Raw genomic sequence first — 8406 nt, 5'->3', positions numbered from 1 at the left:
GGAAAGTGTTCTAGCTTTCTGTAATCTGCTTTCAATAGCTAAATGCAATATCAGATTTGCTTCTCGGTTCGTAAATTTAAAATGAGACTTTTAATATCCAGCTGTGCTATCCAAACACATCGGCTAGAGCTGTGCTGGGCGGTTCTTCCTTGAGCAGCTATGCAAAATGGAGGTCTCGCAGTCACTGGCTACAGTCACTTTGTGACGAGAAAGTGGGTGTTCACCCCCGCCTTGCGTAAAGAAGGAGGGGGGGGAGGGGAAGGAGGGAGTTCATACGGCACCATCAACGCTTGTAGATCTGTCTCCATCCTTGATTTCCTCAGTAAAGTTCTAGTGCCGATTGTACAGCAACTGCTTCGAAAATTTCTTACTGACCACAACACCCTCGTCCACGGAAGGCTTGGACTCGGCGCCGAGTTCCACTGTCCATCACTCCCTTTACTTGGTTGTGAGCGTATGTACAGCGAAGAGTTAAGGAGAGAGCACCTGGGAAGCATTCTTTGAAAGAGAAAATACTTTTGAGATCGTCTTCTATGATGGCCTAATACTTAAATTAGCTTCCATAGATTGTCCAGCATACATGCTTAAGACGACTGATTCGTTCCTGAGAGAAAGGATATTTTTCGTCGGGGCTGCAAATTATTGCAACAATATAGAATGGTGCTGGCTCGGCTGCTGCAGGGGTTCTGTTCAACAACGCCATATTTAAGCGATGGGAGGGGAAACCGGCTGCTGCAGGGGTTCGGTTCAACAATGACTTATCCGAGCAGACGGGAGAGTGAAACCAGCTGCTGCAGGGGTTCAGTTCAACAATGACATACCCGAGCAGTTGGGAGGGGAAACCAGCTGTTGCAGGTGTTCGGTTCAACAATGACATATCCGAGCAGATGGGAGGGGAAACCAGCTGTTGCAGGGGTTTGGTTCAACGACTTATCTGAGCAGACGGGAGGGGAAACCAGCTGCTGCAGGGGTTCCGTTCAACAATGACATACCCAAGCAGATGGGAGGGGAAACAGGCTGCTGCTGGGGTTCGGTGCAACAAAAACATATCCGAGCAGATGGGAGGGCAAACCGGCTGTTGCAGGTGTTCGGTTCAACAGTGACATATCTTGGAAGGGGAAACAGGCTGCTGAAGGGGTTCGGTTCATCAACGACATATCCGAGCAGACAGGAGGGGAAACCGGCTGCTGCAGGGGTTTGGTTCAACAACGACATATCCGAGCAGACGGGAGGGGAAACCAGCTGTTGCAGGGGTTTGGTTCAACGACTTATTTGAGCAGACGGGAGGGGAAACCGGCTGCTGCAGGGGTTCAGTTCAACAATGACATACCCAAGCAGATGGGAGGGGAAACAGGTTGCTGCTGGGGTTCAGTGGAACAATGACGTATCTGAGCAAATGGGAGGGGAAACCGGCTGCTGCTGGGGTTCGATTCAACAATGACATATCTTGGAAGGGGAAACAGGCTGCTGAAGGGGTTCGGTTCATCAACGACATATCCGAGCAGACAGGAGGGGAAACCGGCTGCTGCAGGGGTTCGGTTCAACAACGACATATCCGAGCAGACGGGAGGGGAAACCGGCTGCTGCAGGGGTTTGGTTCAACAACGACATATCCGAGCAGACGGGAGGGGAAACCAGCTGTTGCAGGGGTTTGGTTCAACGACTTATTTGAGCAGACGGGAGGGGAAACCGGCTGCTGCAGGGGTTCAGTTCAACAATGACATACCCAAGCAGATGGGAGGGGAAACAGGTTGCTGCTGGGGTTCAGTGGAACAATGACGTATCTGAGCAAATGGGAGGGGAAACCGGCTGCTGCTGGGGTTCGATTCAACAATGACATATCTTGGAAGGGGAAACAGGCTGCTGAAGGGGTTCGGTTCATCAACGACATATCCGAGCAGACAGGAGGGGAAACCGGCTGCTGCAGGGGTTTGGTTCAACAACGACATATCCGAGCAGACGGGAGGGGAAACCAGCTGTTGCAGGGGTTTGGTTCAACGACTTATTTGAGCAGACGGGAGGGGAAACCGGCTGCTGCAGGGGTTCAGTTCAACAATGACATACCCAAGCAGATGGGAGGGGAAACAGGTTGCTGCTGGGGTTCAGTGGAACAATGACGTATCTGAGCAAATGGGAGGGGAAACCGGCTGCTGCTGGGGTTCGATTCAACAATGACATATCTTGGAAGGGGAAACAGGCTGCTGAAGGGGTTCGGTTCATCAACGACATATCCGAGCAGACAGGAGGGGAAACCGGCTGCTGCAGGGGTTCGGTTCAACAACGACATATCCGAGCAGATGGGAGGGGAAATCGGCTGCACTATTCAAGCTGAACTTCATTGTGAGGCAGCTACTAGAGACATCTTGACAAAATCGACCAGTGATGAACTGCCAGGAACGCACACATCAATATTCTAACAAGAGCCAAGCAATTCTGTTCACCAACAAGCTGAAGCTCCCCAACCATCAGCTCACAAGTTGTGGCTCGGACTTAGTTTCACTCTATCTTATATCTTGGTTGCATATCTTGGTCCACCTATGTTGTTTATCATCGCAGTTCGCCGGACTCACACAACGTCGACTAACGCCGCTTTCATATTTTTCTTTGACAATCTCTGCTTGGTTTACTGGTGCTTGTGAAACTGGTGACTCTCGGCTACAAACTTTTTTCCAGAGTATGTACACTAGCATAACGCAGTCGTGTGAACTTTGTGTTCCAACTTGTCAGTTACTGTATCTTATATTCGTGCAATAGAGTGCGGGCAGGGGTCGAAATCAAATGACTAAAGCCGGCCAGTGTGGCCGTGCGGTTCTAGGCGCTTCAGTCTGGCACCGCGTGACTGCTACGGTCGCAGGTTCGAATCCTGCCTCGGGCATGGATGTGTGTGACGTCCTTACATTAGTTAGGTTTAAGCAGTTCTAAGTTCTAGGGGACTGATGACCACAGATGTTAAGTCCCGTAGTGTTCAGAGCCAGCCAAATGACTGAAGCAATGTCTGACGGTTGCGTGGTACCCTTTGCGGGCTTGTACTGACTTATCGCGGTCTGCTTCGAAGTTGAAACGGTGCAGTGCAACGTTTTTACGTTTCAGATTATAATCGGCAGTTTCTTAGCAAAGATTGCAGCCGGGCTATTATGAATGTTGGCCAGCAGAGCACGACCGAACTGCGGCCGTAAGTCTCACAGCAGGGTGGCAAGGCGCAATGGATGGCCGCGGCTTCCGCTGCCCCATTTGATTTACGATTCTGCGCCCGCTCTGCCAGGCGGGCCTTCCACTTTGCACGCGCCCTGCCCCGCTCCTTACCTTGTACCGGCGAAACGCCGCTGCGCTTATCTTTCTTTCAGCATGCAATTTTACAAAGGATCCCGCTGCGATGGATCACCGCAAATGTCTGGTGAAAAAAGGAAGAAAAAACCGGAAAGTGGATGAAAAAGGTGAGAAGGAGATAGAGAGAGAGAGAGGGGGGGGGGGGGGAGAGAGAGAGAGAGACTGGGTTTCTCTCTCAGGAACTGCGACGGCCGGCGTCCCACCGAGATGGTAAGGTGCTAGTCACCTCGGCGAGGACGGAGGGTTCGCATTTCCAGCAGGCGGTGCTGCGAGGAACCGGAGCCTAATCCCACGTGTGCTGCAAGACGAGCGCGCTCCAATAAGCGCGAGTTCCGATTGTGGGCTCCGCGCTGGGTATTGCGTTTCACCGCACGTGTGCCGCCAACCTGAATTATACATACACGAGATTGCGCCGAGCGCCATGCGCGTTTCTACCATTCCGAAAGCAATATGCGTAACCGCAGCTACAAGGGCTGTAAACACGATCCATTTTGGCGTGCAATAAAGGCGCAGTTCACCGACTTCTGCTAGTTATTTTATGAACAATAAATGTGCAGTGTGCACTCGCTCCACTAGAATATGTCAGCTTACAGCAATTACTTTACGTACTAAACTCCTCACCGCCAATCCGTAAAACGGATGTCTTACCTTAAGCATGTATATGATAAAAAGTTTATAAGAAACTTGAAATTATGTTACACTATTGACCATTAAAATTGCTACACTACAAAGATGACAAGCTACAGACACCAGCAAATACTTAACTTGGTCTATATAGCATCAGTTCATTTACCTGTACAAGTTAAAGACAAAATTTCCAACTTCACAGCCTAATTCTATGATTGGTAACAATACACAAATGTCTCTAACAAAATTTCGAGGTGTAGAAGACGGATGTGAAAGAACAGCAATTTCGAAACGCTGCAATCGCGTCTACGGAAGTACGGTCACTGTACCCAACTCGGGAATCTGTTACCAATAGCGTTAAACTATCGAGTGGTGGATAGTTCAATCGATTTTTTATACCTTAAATTATGTAGCAAATTTAGTTTTTTCGGTAGTTCTGCTCAAGGTACACGTTACAAAAACCATCGACATGCACCTCAAGTAACAAAAAGAAACTTGTAAATAACGCTGTTAGCAAGGGAGGAATTTGTTATCACCTGAAAGTAACTCCACGTGCTTCGCTCTCTTGTTGCATTTAACCGGTCGTAAAACTCTCGCTGGGTGCCGACTTTTACGTTACCGTTTTTTGGTGTAACGAGACATTTACGAAGTTTGTGCGTCTTTGTAACAGACGATAGAATTGCCAGTGCTAGAAACAGAGTATCTTTAACACCATCAAAACATCAATATTAACCGTCAGTTAATAATGCATCGAAGGACACACATCAAAAAAAGTTTTGCAGCACCCCGGTTCTCAGAAATCCTGAAGATAGACATGCACTGTGGATATTGTATCCCAGACACAGCTCCTTGCACTGTTCAGAGATGTCACTAAACCCGCCCAAAGATGTAAACAACCATGCATGAGCAGCGCCTATTAGACGGAGGGGGTCCGACAGTTACAGTCATTGCACCAGGAAGGAGGTACACGTCTCGTGTTGTCTGTAGTTTAACCATGCCTAAACGTTCAATACCGATGTTGGATCGCGTCAGCCAGGACGGGCTCTCAACAAAGGAAGTGTCCAGGCGCCTCGGAGTGAACCAAAGCGATATTGTTTGGACATGGAGGAGATACAGAGAGAGAGGAACTGTCGATGACATGACTCGCTCAGGCCGCCCAAGGGATACTACTGCAGTGGATGACCGCTACCTGCGGATTATAGGTCGGAGGAACCCTGACAGCAATCCCATCATATTGAATAACGCTTTTCATGCAGGAAGTGTTACTACTCACACTGTGCGCATAGGCTGCATGATGCGCAACTTCACTCCCGACGTCCATGGCGAGGTCAAACTTTGCAACCAAGACACCAAGAAGCGCGGTACAGATGGGCCGCACAACATGCCGAATGAACCGCTCAGGGATGGCATCACATTCTCGTCAGTGATGAGTATCGCATATGCCTTCAACCGGACAATCGTCGGAGACGTTTTTATTGGCAACCCGGTTATGCTGAACGCCTTAGACACACTGTCCAGCGTGTACACCAAGGTGGATGTTCCCTGCCGTTTTGGGATGGCCGAGGTACGCCGCTGGTGGTTATGGAAGGCACCGTAACGGCTGTACGATAAGTCAATGCCATCCTCCGACCGATAGTGCAAACATATCGGCAGCATTTGGCGAGGCATTCGTGGACGACAATTCGCGCCCCCCACTCGTGAACGAGTTCCTTCAGGATAACGACATCGCTCGAATAGAGTGGCCAACATGTTCTCCAAACATGAACCCTACCGAACATACCTTGGATAGCTTGAAAAGGGCTGTTTATGGGCGATGTGACCCACCAATCACTCTCAGAGATCTATGCCAATCGCCGTTGAGGAGTAGGACCATCTGAACCCACAGTGCCTTGATGAAGTTGTGGATAGTATGCCATGACGAATACAAACATGCCTCAATGCAAGAGGACGTGCTACTGGGTATTAGAGGTGTATACAGCAATCTCGACCACCACCTCTGAAGGCCTCGCTGAATGGTGGTGGTACAGTATGCATTGTGTGGTTTCCATGAGCAATAAAAAGGCGTAAATGATGTTTATGTTGATCTCTGTTCCAATTTTCTGTACAGGATCTGGATCTCTTGGAACCGAGGAGATGCAAAACTTTTCTTTAATGTGTGTATAATAGTCAACTTGAGAGAGATTTGAAAGTGAAGACTCAGCTCCTCCGTTGATTCTCCTTGCTTGTAATTAGCTCAATATGACAATTATGTGGAGGTTGGTACCATTCCGTTGGGCTCCGTCTTCTAGTAGCCTATTAGAACAAGAACCGGAAATTCAAATAATTTCATGTAGCAAATCATAATATGAAAAGTTATGCCCTTCTTTCTGCCGTACTTTAGACTTCTTTATTATACGTTTGCTTCTACGCTTAACACAGTCTTCTCTTGTCAGAACTGATGAGAGTTTCGGTAATGCGTCGTTGGTTGACGACGAGATGAACCGATAAACTGAAAGTTCACCTGTATCGTGTGTGTGCACACCAACAGACAGGATACCTGCCAGGTACATCTGTATAGTCGCTCGTATACAATTCTACTTGCACTTACGCGTGCTTCAGAAATAAGAACGGTTCAGAACGAGCGTTGCGCCGGAAAATTGTTCTGTGTTCCGTGACACAAGAACCTTCAAGGAAGTGCGATAAGCGCAATCGCGGGCATTGTTAACGGAACTGGATATATGTACTTGGCATGTGGTACAAATTTCGTCTTACAGCGCGTTGCTGTTCCAGGGGTATTTGTCCTTGACGCTGTACTACGGGAAAACGACCAACGCCGTTTCTTATCAAATCAACTTTTGAGTTGAAGGAGACCATTACAGGTAATTATGTCTAGTACAGCAACGTATGTGAAAGGGAATAGTTTAAAAGGAATGTATAGGATACTCGTTGCACATTTAACGGTGTTATGACGAAGGTTATTCTCCCTCCGAAGACATACTGAGCGTTTGCGTTTCGTAACCTCGTCCGTGCACCCTCATTAAGATTTCCCAAACTTTTGCTAAATTATTTGAGACGAATGCAAGTATGATTCGTTGAAGAGGCTGCCAATCAATTCAATTCCCGCATCTATCCATCTAGATTTAGGTTTTCCGTGATTTCCCTAAATCGCGCCCCATGTTCCTTTGAAAGGGTACAAACGATATCCCTCTCCCCCCCCCTCCCCCACCCCTCTGCGTTGAAAACTTTTGACTTGTGCTCCGTCTCTAATGACGGGATGATGTCGACAAGACGTTAAACCCTAATTTTCGTTCCTTCCTTTTCTTTCGATTCATTTCAGGAATGGTGTGTGAACTGTTCATAGTTACGATTGTTTCAGTTCTGTCACACACGACTAAAAAGAATTTTTTGCAGCTGTCGTGGTGCTAGCAAGGTAAATCAATTTTCCACAACCAAATGAAATGCGTTCCTTCCGTTAATATTTGAGTGTCAATAATCGGTTAATTTACAAAACAAGTATTTATATGCTTGCTGCGGAAGATGGCCACGAAAACAAACTTGTTAATAATCGGTTCTTTGGGTACTTACAGACGTGTGGGGAAGATGCTGCGAAATGAGTGGAAGTTAAACGTATATAATGGCCACCGCGATAGGCACACGTTTCACTACGATCATCAGACGGGCTATAGCTTCTAATACAAAGCACCATTTGTTATATGCGCAAAAATCAACAATAATAATTGTGTGTCAACGTGTACGTTTCATTAGAGACTAGAGCCATGATGCGTGTACTGATCTGTGTCCCTCAGAAAGGAGCCATTATTTACATTTTTGTTTTGTATCTCTTATTAACATCTTTTTCCTTTTACTGTTGTATCACGCTACAGCAAGTACAAGCCGCTAATTCGGTGTAACATAGTTGCTACAAAAATACAGTACAGGTGAAGAAACTGAAAGAACCAAAGGTTGTACAACGTTTCAGGGAGAGCTGAAGGGGACAATTGACAGGAATGGGGGAAAGAAATACAGTAGGAGAAGAATGGGTAGCTTTGAGGAATGAAATAGTGAAGGCAGCAGAGGATCGAGCAGGTAAAAAGACGAGGGCTAGTAGAAATCCTTGGGTAACAGAAGAGATACCGAATTTAATTGAAGAAAGGAGAAAATACAAAAATGCAGTAAGTGAAGCAGGCAAAAAGGAATACCAACGTCTCAAAAATGAGATCGACACGAAGTGCAAAATGGCTAAGCAGGGATGGCTTGAGGACAAATGTAAAGATGTAGAGGCTAACCTCACGAGGAGTAAGATAGATATTGCTTGAATATCAAGAGCACAGATGGAAACCCAGTTCTAAGCAAAGAAGGGAAAGTAGAAATGTGGGAGGAGTATATAGAGACTCTATACAGGGGCGATGTCCTTGAGGACAATATTATGGAAATGGAAGAGGATGTAGATGAAGATGAAAGGGGAAATATGAT

Source organism: Schistocerca gregaria, chromosome 1 (assembly GCF_023897955.1).
Source record: "Schistocerca gregaria isolate iqSchGreg1 chromosome 1, iqSchGreg1.2, whole genome shotgun sequence".
In the NCBI taxonomy this organism is placed as follows: domain Eukaryota; kingdom Metazoa; phylum Arthropoda; class Insecta; order Orthoptera; family Acrididae; genus Schistocerca; species Schistocerca gregaria.
The sequence above is the reverse complement of the archived record's forward strand: the minus strand, read 5'-3'. Positions refer to the sequence as shown.